At 39.9% G+C, this 18,279-nt stretch overlaps 1 protein-coding gene and 1 pseudogene across 6 annotated transcripts in view; one reads left to right on the top strand and one right to left on the bottom strand.

Moving 5' to 3' along the window:
• C11H2orf42 (chromosome 11 C2orf42 homolog) overlaps positions 1–16,224 on the bottom strand; it is a 42,346-nt gene extending 26,122 nt beyond the window's left edge. For 3 of the 6 annotated variants that reach the window (XM_067007447.1, XM_067007444.1, XM_067007443.1), the window contains exon 1: positions 16,153–16,204. The gene's annotated coding sequence lies outside the window, so the exon portion shown is untranslated. Of the gene's footprint in view, positions 1–15,915; positions 16,078–16,152 lie in introns of those variants that run through there. The other 3 variants (XM_067007445.1, XM_059079808.2, XM_067007446.1) reach the window with 3 other exon arrangements.
• On the top strand, positions 654–962 carry LOC131765875 (small ubiquitin-related modifier 1-like; annotated as a pseudogene).
• Positions 16,225–18,279: the final 2,055 nt, after the last annotated feature.

Raw genomic sequence — 18,279 nt, 5'->3', positions numbered from 1 at the left:
AGACTTTTAAGTTCTGAGCTTCAGATTATTTTATATATAAATCAATTTTTTAAAAACCTTTTTTTATTTTTAATATTTATTTATTTTATTTTGGCCGAGTCGGGTCTTTGTTGTGGCACATGGGATCCTCGTTGTGGCATGTGCGATCTTTCGTTGCGGTGCACGGGCTTCTCTCTCGTTATGGTGTTTTCTCTTTTCAAGTTGTGGCGCGGGCTCCAGAGTGCACGGGCTCTGTAGTTTGCGGCACAGCAGGCTCTCTAGTTGAGGCATGCGAGGTCAGTAGTTGTGGCACGTGGGCTTAGTTGCCCTGTGGCATGTGGGATATTAGTTCACCGACCAGGGATCGAAGCCACGTTCCCTGCATTGTAAGGCAGATTCTCTACCACTGGACCACGAGGGAAGTCCCATATAATTCAATTTTAAAATTACACTGATGATGATGATGTCATATTAGCATTAAAGTGTAAAAACAGAACAACTTTGCTCATTAAGGGAGGAATTATTTGCCAGTTATAGTTTATTTTGTAAATAAATCATGTAGAGCCACGGTGTTGTGCTGTGGGGAAGGGAGACGGATTTGTAAATCCCGGAGCAAGGTTCTGCCTACCCGAGGCCGCTGCTGTGCGGAGACCCCAGGGGAAACCACTGTCACCATGGCTGCCCAGGAGGCAAAACCTTCAACTGAGGACTTGGCTGATAAGAAGGAAGGAGAATATATTAAACTCAAAGTCATCGGACAGGATAGCAGTGAGATTCACTTCAAAGTGAAAATGACACCACATCTCAAGAAACTCAAAGAATCATACTGTCAAAGACGGAGTTCCCATGAATTCACTCAGGATTCTCTTTGAATTGCTGATAATCACACTCCAAAAGAACTGGGAATGGAGGAAGAAGATGTGATTGAAGTTTATCAGGAACAAACAGGGGGTCGTTCAACGATTTAGATATTTTAATTTTTTTCTTTTCCCTTAATCCTTTTTTATTTTAAAAAAATAGTTCTTTTGTAATGTGATGTTCAAAACAGAATTGAAAACTGGCATCCCATCTCTTTAGAACATCTGGTAATTTGAATTCTAGTCTCCATTATTCATTATTGTTTGTTTTCATTGTGCTGATTTTTGGTGATCAAACCTCAGCCCTGTTCATATTGCCCTCTCCTTTATAAAAATTACGTGTGTGCACAGAGAGGCCGCCTTTTCCAGGACTGTGCATTTACAGGCTTGTGATAAATAAGATTGACTAATGCGAGTGTTCATAATGACGTTCCAATTGGCCCTGAAGTTCTAGCATGTGATTGCTTCACTCCTGGACTGTGACTTTCAGTGAGAGATGGAAGTTTTTCAGAGAACTAAACTGTGGAAAAATGACCTTTCCTTAACTTGAAGCTACTTTTAAAATCTGAGGGTCTGGACCCAAAGAAGAGGAATAGCAGGTTGGAGTCAAGGTGACAGAGGTGGTGAAAATAATGACTAACTTCAAAGATGGCTTCACTGAAGAGAAAGCATTTTAAGATGAAAGAAAAATCTTGTCAGAAGATCCCAGAAAAGTTCTAATTTTCATTAGCAGTTAAAGTTATTCATGCAGAAGTGTATACAGCAGAACGCTGTTCTTTTTGACTTTATTTGTACTTTTTGGCCTGGGATATGGGTTTTAAATGGACATTGTCTGTACCAACTTCATTAATATAAACAAAATATTTGTAAAAAAACAAACAAACAAACAAAAATCATGTAAATCTATGATCTTTTCAAAAATGCAAATTGAAAAAAATGTTAAAAGAGTCATCTTACAAAATAATAGTGCAAAAGCAAACTAAAAAGCTAAAGACTCTTTTATGCCCCACTATTATCACTACCACTATCCCTACATGTCCCCCCAAATCCTCACTTTTCAAAAGTAAATACAGTTAACAGGCTGCCATATATCCATCAGATTATTTTCTTTATAAATAAATAAATACATATATGTACAGATGTGGGTTTTTGTTTTTAGAAAAACTGAATTATATTATACTCATTGTTCTGAAGTTTGCCTTCTTAACGTTTTTCCATAGATTTCTTCCCATGTCAGCACAAATGGCTTTAACACCATCTTTAGTTGCTGAACAGTAATCTGTAGTGTGAACAGACCATAGTTGAACCAGCTCTACCAGTGGGTTTTTAGTTCTAGACAATGCTGCAATGAACATCCTAAACATTGACCTCAGTACATAGATGCAAGTATTTCAGTAGAAAAGATTCGGAACATTGTTTTTAGTTTTCGTAATGTATTGGGTACAGAATAAGATTTTATTGGGAGAAAAAAGTTCTACTTCTAAAAATATTATCATCATTAAATATAGCTTATTCATCCTATCTCACTTTCTATACTCAAATACATTCCAGGCAGATAAAATATTCAAATACAAAAGATGGAACTGCTAACACAGTAGAACAACAAAAGGAGAGAATTTTTTTCTTAAAATATTTTTTAAGGATATCAGATTGAGGATGGCCTAAATGACACAAAACCTAGAATCCAGAAAATATTAAATATTAAATCGAGAAATGATTAATTTTTTCCTATTTATTTCAGTGTTTTTTTAAAAAAAACTTCTTTATTGAGGTATATTTTACATACAATAAAATTCACCCATTTTAAGTGTACAATTCAATAATATTTATAAAATTTATAGAGTTAGGTATCCATCACTACAATTAAGTTTTAGAACACTTCCATCACCCCAGAAAGATCCCTCTTGCCTTCTGGAGTCAATCACCATGCCCACCCTTAAGCAATCACTAATCTACTTTCTGTCGCCATAGATTTACCTTTTCTGGACACTTCATATAGATGGAATCATATGATATGTGGTCTTTTTTTTTTTTTTTTTTGCGGTATGCGGGCCTCTCACTGTTGTGGCCTCTCCCATCGCGGAGCACAGGCTCCGGACGCGCAGGCCCAGCGGCCATGGCTCACGGGCTTAGCCGCTCCGCGGCATGTGGGATCCTCCCGGACCAGGGCACGAACCCGTGTTTCCTGCATTGGCAGGCGGACTCTCAACCGCTGCGCCACCAGGGAAGCCCTGATATGTGGTCTTTTATGTCTGCCTTCTTTCATTCAACATGATGTTTTCAAGGTGTGACCACATTGTAGCATATATCAGTACTGCATTCCTTTATATTGCTGAACAGTATTCCATTGTATGGTTATATCATTTTGTTTATCCATTTACCACCTTATAGATACTTGGATTGTTTCCACTTCAGGGCTATCACGAACACTGTTGAGAACATTAACATGCAAGTCTTTGTGTAAACAAATGTCTTCATTTCTCTTGGGTAGATACCTAGAATTAGAATTACTGGATGGTAGGGTAAGTTTACGTACAAGTTTTTAAGAAACCACCAAACTGTTTTCCAAAGTGACTGTGCCATTATACATTTGCACCAGCAACATATGAGGGTTCCTTTCTCCATTTCCTGGCCAACATGTGTTACTGTCTCCTTGGTTATAGCCATTTGATTATAGTGGGTGTGAAGTGGTATCTTACTTGGCTTTTATTGCATTTCCCTAATGAATAATGATGTTGGCAAAATTTCATGTGCTTACTTAGCCGTATGTCTATCTCTTTGGGGAAATAACTATTCAAACATTTTGCCCATTAAAAAATATGTCTCATTATATTTGATTACATAAAAATGAAATTTTTCTTTATGGAAAAAAGTACCTTAAACTAAGTCCGAAGATGAAAACAAACTAAGCAACAAAAGCAGTGCAAGACTTGTATGATGAAAACTACAAACCATAATTGAAAGAAATTAAAGACCTAAAAAATGGAAAGACATCTTTTCATGTTCATGAACCAGAAGACCTGATATTGTTAAGAGGCACTATTCCTCAAATTGATCTACAGATACAAAGTAATGTATCCCTATCAAAATCCCAGATACCTTTTTTTGCAGAAATTGACAAGATGATTCTAAAATTCATAGGGAAATGCAAGGGACCTGGAAGAACCAGAACAATCTTGAGAAAGAACAAAGTAGAAGGACTTACACTTCCTGATTTCAAAATTTACTACAAAGCAAATTAAGACAATGTGGACAGAGAAGGACAAATACTGTATTACATCACTTATATGTAGAACCTAAAAAAGCCAGACTCATAGAAGCAGAATAGAATGGTAGTTGCCAGGGGACTAGGGGATTGGAGAAATGGGGAGATGTTAGTGAAAGGGTACAAACTCTTCCAGTTATAAGATGAATAAGTTTTGGGGATCTAATAAACAGCATAGTTATTATAGTTAGCAATACTGCATTATATACTTGAAAGTTGCTAAGAGTAGATCTTAAATGTTCTTACCACAAACAAGAAATGGTAATTATGTGATGTGATGGAGGTGTTAGCTAATGCTATGGTGGTAATCATTTTGCAATATAAGTGTATCACACTTTAAACTTACACAATGTTATATGTCAATTACATCTCAAAAAAGCTGGAGGAAAAAAAGACAATGTGACTTAGACATACAGATATACAAATCAGTGAAAGAGAATTGAGAATTCAAAAGTGAAACCTCAAAAAAAATAAACAAAAAGTGAACCCTCACATTTATGGTCAATTGATGTTCAACAAGGATGCCAAGATCATTTAATGGGAAAATAACAGTCCTATCAACAAATGGTGCTGGAACAACTGAATAGCCACCTGCAAAAAAATGAAGTTGGACCCCTGCCTCACACTGTATATAAAAATTAACAAAGTGGATCATAGACATCCATGTAAGAGCTAAAACTCTTAGGAAGAAACACAGGCAAAAATCTTCATGACTGGGACTTCCCTGGTGATCCAATGGGGAGGACTCCACGCTCCCAATGTGGGGGGACCAGGTTCAATCCCTGGTTGGGGAACTAGATCCCGCATGCATGCCACAACTGGGAGTTCACATGCCAAATCTAAAAACAGTGCCACAACTAAAGGATCCTGCATGCCACAATGAAGACCTCGCATGCTGCACCTGACACCCAGCGCAGCCAAAATAAATAAACAAATAAATAAATATTTTTTAAAAATATAAATAAATAAACAAATAAACCTCGAGACCCTGGATTAGGCAATGGTTTCTTAGATATAACACCAAAAGCATAAGTGACAAAAGAAAAAAAATAGAAAAATTGGTCTTCATCAAAATTAAAAACATTAGTGCTTCAAAGGACACATCAAGAGAGTGAAAACATAGGGACTTCCCTGGTGGCACCATGGTTAAGAATCTGCCTGCCAATGCAGGGGACATGGGTTTGATCCCTGGTCTGGGAAGATCCCACATGCTGCGGAGCAACTAATCGTGTGCGCCACAACTACTGAGCACAAGCGCCACAACTACTGAAGCCCGCACACTCTAGGGCCCACATGCCATAACTAACGAGCCCGCGTGCTTCAACTACTGGAGCCTGCACGCCTACAGCCTATGCTTCAAAACAAGAGAAGCCTCTGCAATGAGAAGCCTGTGCATTGCAACAAAGAGTAGCCCCCGCTCGCCACAACTACAGAAAGCCCGCACACAGTAATGAAGACCTAATGCAACCAAAAAATAAATAAAATTTAAAAAAAGAAAGAAACTGAAAAGATAACCTACAGAATGGGAGAAAATATTTGCAAGTCATATGATAAGGGACTTATAAGTTAACAATAAAAAGACAAATAACCCAATTTAAAAATGGGCCAATGAGACTCCCCCTTGCAAGAGCATCAGATTCACAACTAACTGCTGAACAATTATTGAAAGGAAGACACTGGAACTCACCAAAAAAGATATGCCACATCCAAAGACAAAGGAGAAGCCACAATGAGATGGTAGGAGGGGTGCAATCACAATAAAATCAAATCCCATAACTGCTGGGGGTGACTCACAAACTGGAGAACACTTATACCACAGAAGTCCACCAACTGGAGTGAAGGTTCTCAGCCCCACATCAGGCTTCCCAACCAGGGGGTCTGGCAACAGAAGGAGGAACTCCTAGAGAATCAGACTTTTGAAGGCTAGTGGGATTTGACTGCAGGACTTTGACAGGACTGGAGGAAACAGAGACTCCAGTCTTGGAGGGCACACACAAAGTAGTGTGAACGTCAGGACCCAGGGGAAGGAACAGTGACCCCAAAGGAGACTGAACCAGACCTACCTGCTACTGTTGGAGGGTCTCCTGCTGAGGTGGAAGGTGGCTGTAGCTCACCGTGAGGACAAGGACACTGGCAGCAGAAGTTCTGGGAAGTACTCCTTGGTGTGAGCCCTCCCAGAGTCCACCATTAGCCCCACCAGAGCCTGGGTAGGCTCCAGTGCTGGGTCACCTCAGGCCAAACAACCAACAGGGAGGGAACCCAGCCCCACCTATTAGCAGACAAGCAGATTAAAGTTTTACTGAGCTCTGCCCACCAGAGCAACACCCAGCTCTACCCACCACCAGTCCCTTCCATCAGGAAACTTCCACGAGCCTCTTAGATAGCTTCATCCACCAGAGGGCAGACAGCAGAAGCAAGAAGAACTACAATCCTGCAGCCTGTGGAACAAAACCCACATTCACAGAAAGACAGACAAGATGAAAAGGCAGAGGGCTATGTACCAGATGAAGGAACAAGATAAAACCCCAGAAAAACAACTAATTGAAGTGGAGATAGGCAACCTTCCAGAAAAAGAATTCAGAATAATGATAGTGAAGATGACCCAGGACCTTGGAAAAAGAATGGATGCAAAGATCGAGAAGATGCAAGAAATGCTGAACAAAGACCTAGAAGAATTAAAGAACAAACACCAGAAGAATTAAAGAACAAACAAACAGAGATGAACAATACAATAACTGAAATGAAAAATACACTAGAAGGAATCAATAGCAGAATGACTGAGGCAGAAGAACGGATAAGTGACCTGGAAGACAGAATGGTGGAATTCACTGCTGCGGAACAAAATAAAGAAAAAAGAATGAAAAGAAATGAAGACTGCATAAGAGACCTCTGGGACAACATTAAATGCAACAACATTCGCATTATAGGGGTCCCAGAAGGAGAAGAGAGAGAGAAAGGACCCACGAAAATATTTGAAGAGATTATAGTCAAAAACTTCCCTGACATAGGAAAGGAAATAGCCACCCAAGTCCAGGAAGTGCAGAGAGTACCAGGCAGGATAAATCTAAGAAGAAACACGCCAAGACACATAGTAATCAAACTGACAAAAATTAAAAACAAAGAAAAATTATTGAAAGCAACAAGGGAAAAACAACAAATAACATACAAGGGAACTCCCATATGGTTAACAGCTGATTTCTCAGCAGAAAATCTACAAGCCAGAAGGGAGCGGCATGATACATTTAAAGTGATGAAAGGGAAGAACCTACAACCAAGATTACTCTACCTGGCAAAGATCTCATTCAGATTCAACAGAGAAGCCAAGAGAATTCAGCACAACCAAACTAGCTCTACAACAAATGCTAAAGGAACTTCTCTGAGTGGGAAACACAAGAGAAGAAAAGGACCTACAAAAACAAACCCACAACAATTAAGAAAATGGTAATAGGACCATACATATCAATAATTACCTTAAATGTGAATGGATTAAATGCTCCAAACAAAAGACACAGGCTTGCTGAATGGATACAAAAACAAGACCCGTCTATATGCTGTCTACAAGAGACCCACTTCAGACCTAGGGACACATACAGACTGAAAGTGAGGGGATGGAAAAAGATATTCCATGCAAATGGAAATCAAAACAAAGCTGGAGTAGCAATACTCATATCAGATAAAATAGACTTTAAAATAAAGAATGGGGGCTTCCCTGGTGGCGCAGTGGTTGAGAATCCGCCTGTCGATTCAGGGTACATGGGTTCGTGCACCAGTCCGGGAGGATCCCACATGCTGCGGAGCAGCTGGGCCTGTGAGCCATGGCCGCTGAGCCTGCGTGTCCGGAGCCTGTGCTCCGCAACTGGAGAGGCCACAACAGTGAGAGGCCCACGTACCACAAAAACATAAATAAATAAATAATAAATAAATAAATAAATAAATAATGGTACAAGAGACAAGGAGGGACACTACGTAATGATCAGGGATCAATCCAAGAAGAAGATATAACAATTATAAATATATATGCACCCAACATAGCAGCACCTCAATACATAAGGCAACAGCTAACAGCTATAAAAGAGGAAATTGACAGTAACATAATAATAGTGGGGGACTTTAACACCTCACTTACACCAACGGACAGATCATCCAAACAGAAAATTAATAAAGAAACAGAAGCTTTAAATGACACAATAGACCAGATAGATTTAATTGATATCTATAGGACGTTCCATCCAAAAACAGCAGATTACACTTTCTTCTCAAGCATGCATGGAACATTCTCCAGGATAGATCACATCTTGGGTCACAAATCAAGCCTCAGTAAATTCAAGAAAATTGAAATCATATCAAGCATCTTTTCTCACCACAATGCTATGAGATTAGAAATCAATTACAGGGAGAAAAACATAAAAAACATAAATACATGGAGGCTAAACAGTACATTCTAAATAACCAAGAGATCACTGAAGAAATCAAAGAGGGAATAAAAAACATATCTAGAGACAAATTACAACAAAAACACAAAGATCCAAAACCTATGGGATGCAGCAAAAGCAGTTCTAAGAGTGAAGTGTATAGCAATACAAGTCTACCTCAAGAAACAAGAAAACTCTCAAATAAACAATCTAACCTTACACCTAAAGGAACTAGAGAAAGAAGAGCAAATGAAACCGAAAGTTAGTGGAAGGAAAGAAATCATAAAGATCAGAGCAGAAATAAATGAAACAGAAACAAAGAAAACAATAGCAAAGATAAGTAAAACTAAAAGCTGTTTTTTTGAGAAGATAAACAAAATTGATACACCATTAGCCAGACTCATCAAGAAAAAGAGGGACAGGAATCAAATCGATAAAATTAGAATTGAAAAAAGAGAAGTTACAACAGACACCGCATTAATACAAAGCATCCTAAGAGACTACTACAAGCAACTCTATGCCAATAAAATGGACAACCTGGAAGAAATGGACAAATTCTTAGAAAGGTAAAATCTTCCAAGACTGAACCAGGAAGAAATAGAAAATATGAACAGACCAATCACAAGTAACGAAATTGAAACTGTGATTAAAAATCTTCCAACAAACAAAAGTCCAGGACAAGATGGCTTCGCAGGTGAATTTTATCAAACATTTAGAGAAGAGCTAACACCCATCCTTCTCAAACTTTTCCAAAAAATGGCAGAGGAAGGAACAGTCCCAGACTCCTTCTATGAGGCCACCATCACCCTAAAACCAAAACCAGACAAAGGTACTACAAAAAAAGAAAATTACAGACCAATATCATTGATGAATATAGATCAAAAATCCTCAACAAAATACTAGCAAACAGAATCCAACAGCACATTAAAAAGATCATACACCATGATCGAGTGGGATTTATCCCAGGGATGCAAGGATTCTTCAATATACACAAATCGATCAATGTGATACACCATATTAACAAATTGAAGAATAACAACCATATGATCATCTCAATAGATGCAGAAAAAGCTTTTGACAAAATTCAACACCCATTTATGATAAAAACTCTCCAGAAGTTGGGCATAGAGGGAACCTACATCAACATTATAAAGGCCATATATGACAAACCCACAGCAAACATCATTCTCAATTGTGAAAAAGTGAAAACATTTCCTCTAAGATGAGGAACAAGACAAGGATGTCCACTCTCATCACTGTTATTCAACACAGTTTTGGAAGTCCTAGCCATGGCAATCAGAGAAGAAAAAGAAATAAAAGGTATACAAATTGGAAAAGAAGAAGTAAAACTGTCACTGTTTGCAGATGACATGATACTATACACAGAGAATCCTAAAGATGCCACCAGAAAACTACTAGAGCTAATCAATGAATTTGGTAAAGTTGCAGGATACTAAATTAATGCACAGAAATCTCTTGCATTCCTATACACTAATGATGAAAAATCTGAAAGAGAAATTAAGAAAACACTCCCATTTACCATTACAACAAAAAGAATAAAATACCTAGGAATCAACCTACCTAGGGAGACAAAAGACCTGTATGCAGAAAACTATAAGACACTGATGAAAGAAATTAAAGATGATACAAACAGGTGGAGAGATATACTGTGTTCTTGGATTGGAAGAATCAATATTGTGTAAATGACTATACTACCCAAAGCAATCTACAGATTCAATGCAATCCCTATCAAATTACCAATGGTGTTTTTTTACAGAACTAGAACAAAAAATCTTTTTTTAAACATCTTTATTGGAGTATAATTGCTTTACAGTGGTATGTTAGTTTCTGCTTTATAACAAAGTGAATCAGCTATACATATACATATGTCCCCATATCTCTTCCCTCTTGCGTCTCCCTCCCTCCCACCCCTCTAGGTCGTCACATAGCACCAAGCTGATCTGTCTGTGCTATGCGGCTGCTTCCCACTAGCTATCTATTTTACGTTTGATAATGTATATATATCTATGCCACTCTCTCACTTTGTCCCAGGTTACCCTTCCCCCTCCCCGTATCCTCAAGTCCATTCTCTAGTATGTCTGTGTCTTTAAAAAATCTTAAAAATTTTATGGAGCCACAAAAGACCCCTAATAGCCAAAGCGGTCTTGAGGGAAAAAAATGGAGCTGGAGGAATCAGACTCCATGACTTCAGACTATACTACAAAGCTACAGTAATCAAGACAATATGGACTTCCCTGGTGGCACAGTGGTTAAGAATCCCCCTGCCAATGTAGGGGACACAGGTTTGAGCCCTGGTCCGGGAAGATCCCAGATGCCTCGGAGCAACTAAGCCTGTGCGCCACAACTACTGAGCCTGTGCTCTAGAGTCCGTGTTGTGCAACAAGAAAAGGCACAGCAATGAGAAAGAGTAGCCCCCACTCACCACAACTAGAGAAAACCTGTGCGCAGCAATGAAGATCCAACACAGTCAAAAATAAATAAACAAATGAATAAATTTTTAAAAAAGACAATATGGTACTGGCACAAAAACAGAAATATAGATCAATGGAAGAGGATAGAAAGCCCAGAGATAAACCCACGCACCTATGGTCAACTAATCTATGACAAAGGAGGCAAGGATATACAATGGAGAAAAGACAGCCTTTTCAATAAATGGTGCTGGGAAAACTGGACAGCTACATGTTAAAGAATGAAATTAGAACACTCCCTAACACCATACACAAAAGTAAACTCAAAATGGATTAGAGACCTAAATGTAAGACTGGACACTATAAAACTCTTAGAGGAAAACATAGGAAGAACACTCTTTCACATAAATCACAGCAATATCTTTTTTCATCCACCTCCTAGAGTAATGGAAATAAAAACAAAAATAAACATATTGGGCTTAATGAAACTTAAAAGCTTTTGCAAAGCGAAGGAAACTACAAACAAGATGAAAAGACAACCCTCAGAATGGGAGAAAATATTTGCAAGCGAATCAACAGACAAAGGATTAATCTCCAAAATATATAAACAGCTCATGCAGCTCAATATTAAAAAAACAAACAACCCAATCAAAAAATGGGCAGAAGACCTAAATAGACATTTCTCCAAAGAAGACATACAGATGGCCAAGAAGCACATGAAAAGCTGCTCAAAATCACTAATTATTAGAGAAATGCAAATCAAAACTGCAATGAGGTATTACCTCACACCAGTGAGAATGGGCATCATCAGAAAATCTACAAACAACAAACGTTGGAGAGGGTGTGGATAAAAGGGAACCCTCTTGCACTGTTGGCGGGAATATAAATTGATACAGCCACTATGGAGAACAGTATGGAGGTTCCTTAAAAAACTAAAAATAGAATTACCATATGAACCAGCAGTCCCACTACTGGGCATATACCCAGAGAAAACCATAATTCAAAAAGACACATGCAACCCAGTGTTCATTGCAGCACTATTTACAATAGCCAGGTCATGGAAGCAACCTAAACGCCCAACGACAGATGAATGGATAAAGAAGATGTGGTACATATATACAATGGAATATTACTCACCCATAAAAAGGAATGAAATTGGGTCATTTGTAGAGACATGGATGGATCTAGAGACTGTCATACAGAGTGAAGTAAGTCATAAAGAGAAAAGCAAATATCGTATATTAACACATGTATGTGGAACCTAGAAAAATGGTACAGATGAACTGGTGTGCAGGACAGAAATAGAGACACAGATGCAGAGAACAAACGTATGGACACCAAGGGGGGAAAGCGGCAGGGGTGGTGGTGGTGGTGTGATGAATTGGGCGACTGGGATTTACATATATACACTAATATGTATAAAATGGATAACTAACAAGAATCTGCTGTATAAAAAAATAAATAAAAGAAAAATAAAAATGGGCCAGTGATCTGAATGGATACGTCTCCAAAGAAGATATACAGATAGCCAATAAACACATGAAAAGATGTTCAATATCATGTCATTAAAGAAATGCAAATCAAGATGTCAGTGAGATGCCACTTCACAGCCACTAAGATGACTAAAAAAAGATAGACAATAACAAGGGTATAGAAAAACTGGAACCTTCATACATTGTTGATGGTATTACAAAATGGTGCAGCCTCTTTGGAAAATTGATCGTTCTTCAAAATGTCAGAGTTACCATATGACTCCCAAGAGAATCTATATCTATCTATCTATATCTATATTTATATCTATATATGCCCAAAGGAATTGAAAACATACAAAAATTTGTACTGGTGTTCGCTGTAGTAGTATTCATAAAAACTGGAAAGTAGAATCAATCCAAATGTCCAACAACTGATAAATGGGTAAATAAAATATGATATATCCATACAATGAAATATTATTTGGCCATAAAAGGGAATGAAGTTCTGATACATGCTACAGCATGGATGAATGAGCCTTGATATATTAGGCTATGTGAAAGAAGCCAGACATAAAAAGCCTTACATTCTATTTATTTATTTATTTATTTATTTTATTTATTTATTTTTTTTGCTGTATGCGGGCCTCTCACTGCTGTGGCCTCTCCCGTTGCAGAGCACAGGCTCCGGACGCGCAGGCCCAGCGGCCATGGCTCACGGGCTTAGTTGCTCCGCGGCATGTGGGATCTTCCCGGACCAGGGCACGAACCCGTGATCCCTGCATCGGCAGGCGGATTCTCAACCACTGCGCCACCAGGGAAGCCCCTTTTTTTTTTTTTTTTCTTACATTCTATTTAAATGAAACATCTAGGATAAGCAAATGCACAGAGACAGAAAGAGGAGTGGTTACTAGGGTTGAAAGGGGGGACTAGGAGTGACTGCCATTGAGTGTGATGTCTCTTTCTGGGGTAATGAAAGGTTGCACTACTCTGTGAATATACTAAAAATCGCTGAATTGTAACATTTTTAAAGGGTGAATTTTATGTTACGTGATTTATGTCTCAATAAATCTGTCATTAAAAATAAAGGGAAAATATGTGGAACACAAATAACAAAGGGTTAATTTCCTAAAATAAGAATTTTTAGAAATCAATAAGAAAAAAGAAGCAAACCCACTAGAAAAAATGAGCAAAGGGCATAAAAAGACAGCTTATGAAAAAGAAAAAAAAATGATTTTTTTGGCGGTGTGGCTTGTGAGATCTTATTTCCCCAACCAGGGATGGAACCCAGGCCCCCAGCAATGGGAGAATGGAGTCCTAACCACTGGACTCCCAGGGAATTCCCGAAAAATGATTTTAAACGTCCAAAATTCAACCTTACAATAAGAAAGAGGCAAATTAAAACAAGACTTCAGCAAAGTGACAAAAAAGATAAACGTTATCACATGAGCATGTGGAGAAACAGGCACTGTACATTATTGTAGGAACGTAAACTGCAATATCATTCTTTAAAGGGATGTAAATAAAATAAACTTACAACACACTTTGACTTAGCAATTCCACTTTTAAGATTTCATGAGTTCTAGTCTCACATGAACACAAAATATGTACAGGGGTACTCCATGCAAGGCTGTCCATAACTGCACAAGAACAGAAGCAGCTTAAGAGCTAACTAAATCATGGTGTAACCATACAATATGCTACTATAGAGCCACTAAAACGAATCAGATTTATATGTATTGATACGGAACAAATATCAAGATATACTGTGGAGTAAAAAAAAAGGTATAATACTTCGTGTATAATGTGATACTCTTGGTTTAAAAAAGAAAAAAGGGGAGATACACATATACAGAATATGTTGCCTCAGAAGAAGTGACTTGGGACTTGAGAAATAGTGGGAAGGAGATATACATTTCACTGTTCCACACGATTTGAATTTTAAACTTGTACTAGTATCACTTATTACAGATTCTATATTGAAAGCATATATAAACAAGTAATACATTTTGTAAATGATAGGGATAGAGTAGGATTAGTTAGTTTAGAAATCCCACTAGGGGATTAAAGACAGAAAGGGAATTTTAAGGGCGTTTGGGAGACTGTTGTAAGCTAATGACCACTCAAGAAAAGAATCCAGTAACCTAGCAACAATCTACACTATCTTGAAGGAAGACCAGGTGCATCCAAGCACCAGACACACTCAAGCCACAAATCCTGGTAGTTACAACACAAGACAATAGATATGGGGTCTGAATCTTGTTACATGAAGTCAGGGAGTTAATGATCCTTGAAGAGTAGCATTTCTGCATGTAGCCAAGACAGGAATATAAGATGAAAGGGGAAAGAAACTAGGTGAGAGGGGACATTATACAAAAACTTGAGATGAATTACCATATCTTAGTATAATTTACCACCCTTTTGCTAATATACATATGATTTAAATAGTGCCAAGGCAGTCCGGGTTAGACCAGATAGGGTCTAAGGAGGAACTGATGATGTAAGCCTTGACGTCTGCCCAAGACTGAGGAAGAAAGTGGTGTTCTCCCTTCCCCACTTTTTCTTTGATTATAAAAATATAGCCCTCTTTGTTCTCAGGGCTGTGCTCCCCTGCTGTCCAGCTCCTATCTCTCACAAGCCTCCTATACTAATAAACTCACTCTTCACCTGCCACTTTGCCTCACGCTGAATTCTCTGAGCTTCAATAAGTCCTGACACCAGGTGAGCAGTTTCAACTAAAAGACAGTGGGTTCGAGTCCCCTCCTAAGTCAGGGATTGTGGGTTCAATTCCCAATGTGAGGTGCCAGGGGGGGCTGGAGTCCCGGTCTGAGTTTTGGTTGGGTCCCACCCAAGAAGAAGTGCAGTTTCATAAAGAACCTGTATTTGAATCCTGCCTAAAAAAGGGTCTCCTCTCCCTGGAAAGTTTACTAAACAGCCTCCTCAGATGGTGTAAACGGACTGGTGCTGGAAGAGCTACCCCACGAACACTCCCTGTAGTGCTGGGTTTTCAGCCCCGTACTATTCGGCTGTAGAGCTACAGTTTGGTGAAGGCTTGTGAAGCACAGTAGTAAGTGAAGAGAACGATCACCATAAATAAAACATAAACTTGCTAACGTTTACTGAGTACAAATAAGCTTTTCCCATTCATTTACTCATGTACTGCTCACCACGATCCTGTGAAGTAGGTATTATTTTATCTTAGAGATGAAGAAACTGGCTCAGAGAAAGTAGTGATTTGATTAATGTCCCTCAGCCAGCCTCTAGATAATCTAACGTGACTTTGGAATCTGCTGGATTCCGTCAAACCACAAGTGAGAGGAAGGGGCAGGACTAGAAGCCAGGACTCTCAACTCCAGGTCCAGGGTGCTTCCATTGCCCCGCACTGCCTCGGAATAGTGGAGAAAGGCCTCTGGGGCCATGCAGACAAGACCCCTGTCATCCGGCCTGCAGGACCCTCACCTCGCCCTGGCTTCCGGGATGCGGCCAGCCCCCGGACGCACCCACCTGGGGACCTGCTTCCCGGCATCCTCCCCGTGCGACCGCTCACTTCCGGTCGTAAGTAGGCCCAAGCAGAAGCATCACCTGCCCGGCACCCTGCTCTTGGGAAACGCTATCCGCCGGGATTCCCAGCTCTACGCCCTTGTCCCATCGCCGATCCCGCCCTCTGTCAACACAGCCCCCTTACCTGCCCTGCGCCCCCCACCCCGCCGTCCCAGGCCCCCAGCTGATGACCGCCCTCACCTCCTCTCTCTTCGCCTGCCACGGCCTTTTACAAACACGGCCAAACTGTTCGCTGTAACGACAGTCGTTATTGGCCAGAGCCGCCCACGCGCGGCGAGAGCCCGCCCACCTCAGCTCACGTTGTCTGACGGGAGTTGTAGTTTCCTCCTCCCGGAGGCGGCTGACAATTGTTGGGGGATCCGGTGGTGAAATCTGCGCCTACCTGGCGGCTGTACTACTTATGTTCTTTGCTGTGGAAAGAGTGCTTCCGGCCAACCCTGCTGGTACTGGAAGGTACAGACAACTCTAGGGCTCGTCATGACTGTCTCAGGCTTGAGTGAGTCCTATTTCTGAGTAGAATTCCATTAGTCATTGATGCAAAAATCCCCTTAGATTTTCTACATTTTTAGCAGATGCCGGCTGCGATTCAGTGTTTTGTCAAGGGGGTCTTGTCCACCAAAGTATTCGCTGTTTCTGTCACTTGTGTGTTTGCATCAAGTTATCTTTTTCTCCCTTAATTATACTCTGACATATTACTTGAACGTTTTCCCATATAAGGCGTTGGAATTGGGTTCTGGTATGATCTAGTTTTGATCCTTGGAAAAGCACAGAATAAATCTAATAAATAAGTCTAATCAAAAAAAAAAGTCTAATCAAATAAATAAATTTGTGCTCCTGAGTACAAATGTGTTAAGGGTGAGGCCTGTGTGTGTGTGTTGGAAAACTCTGGAATGAGATTGCCTGCACCTTTAGCCTTCATCCTGCTACTTATTAGTGGTGGCACTGTGGGCTGGTCACCTGAGAACTGTCAACGGAAATAATAAAAATGTTTAAAATAAAATAAAAATGTGAGAGCTGTGAGTTTCAATTTTATTCAGGGACTTACTTAGGACCATAGTCAGGGAGACAACCTCTCAGATAGCTTTGAGGAAGTGATCTGAAGAGGTATGGGGAGAGGTTAGTACATCTGTGATTTTGGAGAAGGGGTATATGCAGTCAAGCACACAGCTTGGTAGAAGATTGCTGCTGGTCACAAGGCACAGATAATGATTTCAGTGTTTTTCTAAGTATGGGAAGATACAAGAAACTGGGTTCATAAAATCTCCCGAAAATATCTATATGAAGTCCTATTCTGCCAGTTTTCCCAGAGCATGAAGTGCCCCATTTCTGATCTCCACCCTGAACTCCTTTCAGGGTGTGTTGAAGGTCAGTGACTGCAGTGGCTAATGACTTAATCCTTGTTGAGCCAGAAGGTGAGTGACATTCTTTAGCTGGCAGAACCGTAGTCTTCCCAACTGTTAATAAGAGAAGTGATCCCTTTCATGATTAAGGTTTGCTATGTTGTTTCTTAAACTGGAGGTAGGGGGAGAAGGGCACATTTTTTTTTTTTTTTTTTTTTTTTTTTGTGGTACGCGGGCCTCTCACTGTTGTGGCCTCTCCCGTTGCGGAGCACAGGCTCCGGACGTACAGGCTCAGCAGCCATGGCCACAGGTCTATCCGCTCTGTGGCATGTGGGATCTTCCCGGACCGGGGCACGAACCCGTGTCCACTGCATCGGCAGGCGGACTCGCAACCACTGCGCCACCAGGGAAGCCTGGGCACATTTTTTTTCAGGAAATTTTTCCAATTTTGTCTTTCCACTTCAATTATAAAGTTTTAAATGATCATCAGTCTATCCTGTATCATCTAGATGATCACCTAATAATACTGTGGGGTTTCAATGCCTGGTTGTGTTTATGATTGTATTAGTACCAAGTGATTATCTAAAGCAGTTGTTCTCAACTGGGAGCACTGCTACACATCTAGTAGATGCCATGGAAGATCCTGCAATGCACAGGACAGCCCTTACAACAAAGAATTATCTGGACCAAAATGTCAGTAGTGCCACAATTGAGAGACCCTGTTGTAAAGAGAGAGTGTTTAAAATTTTCTCAATGGAATTGCCCAAATGTGTCCTAAGAGATCTGTGGATTTTCTGCTGAGACACATTATCTGTTCCAGTCAGAAAGGAAACTATCAAGCAACCCCATTCTAAAAGAGGTTTCTTTCTTCAAGCCAGACACTCAGGGTTCTTCCATTCCTTCTTCAAAGAGGGATCTTTGAAGAAACATTGCCATCATCGAAGTCATTTCTGAGCCCTCTTCTCAT

The sequence above is a fragment of the Kogia breviceps genome, chromosome 11, assembly GCF_026419965.1.
Source record: "Kogia breviceps isolate mKogBre1 chromosome 11, mKogBre1 haplotype 1, whole genome shotgun sequence".
NCBI classification, from domain to species: Eukaryota; Metazoa; Chordata; class Mammalia; order Artiodactyla; family Physeteridae; genus Kogia; species Kogia breviceps.
The sequence above is the reverse complement of the archived record's forward strand: the minus strand, read 5'-3'. Positions and strand labels throughout refer to the sequence as shown.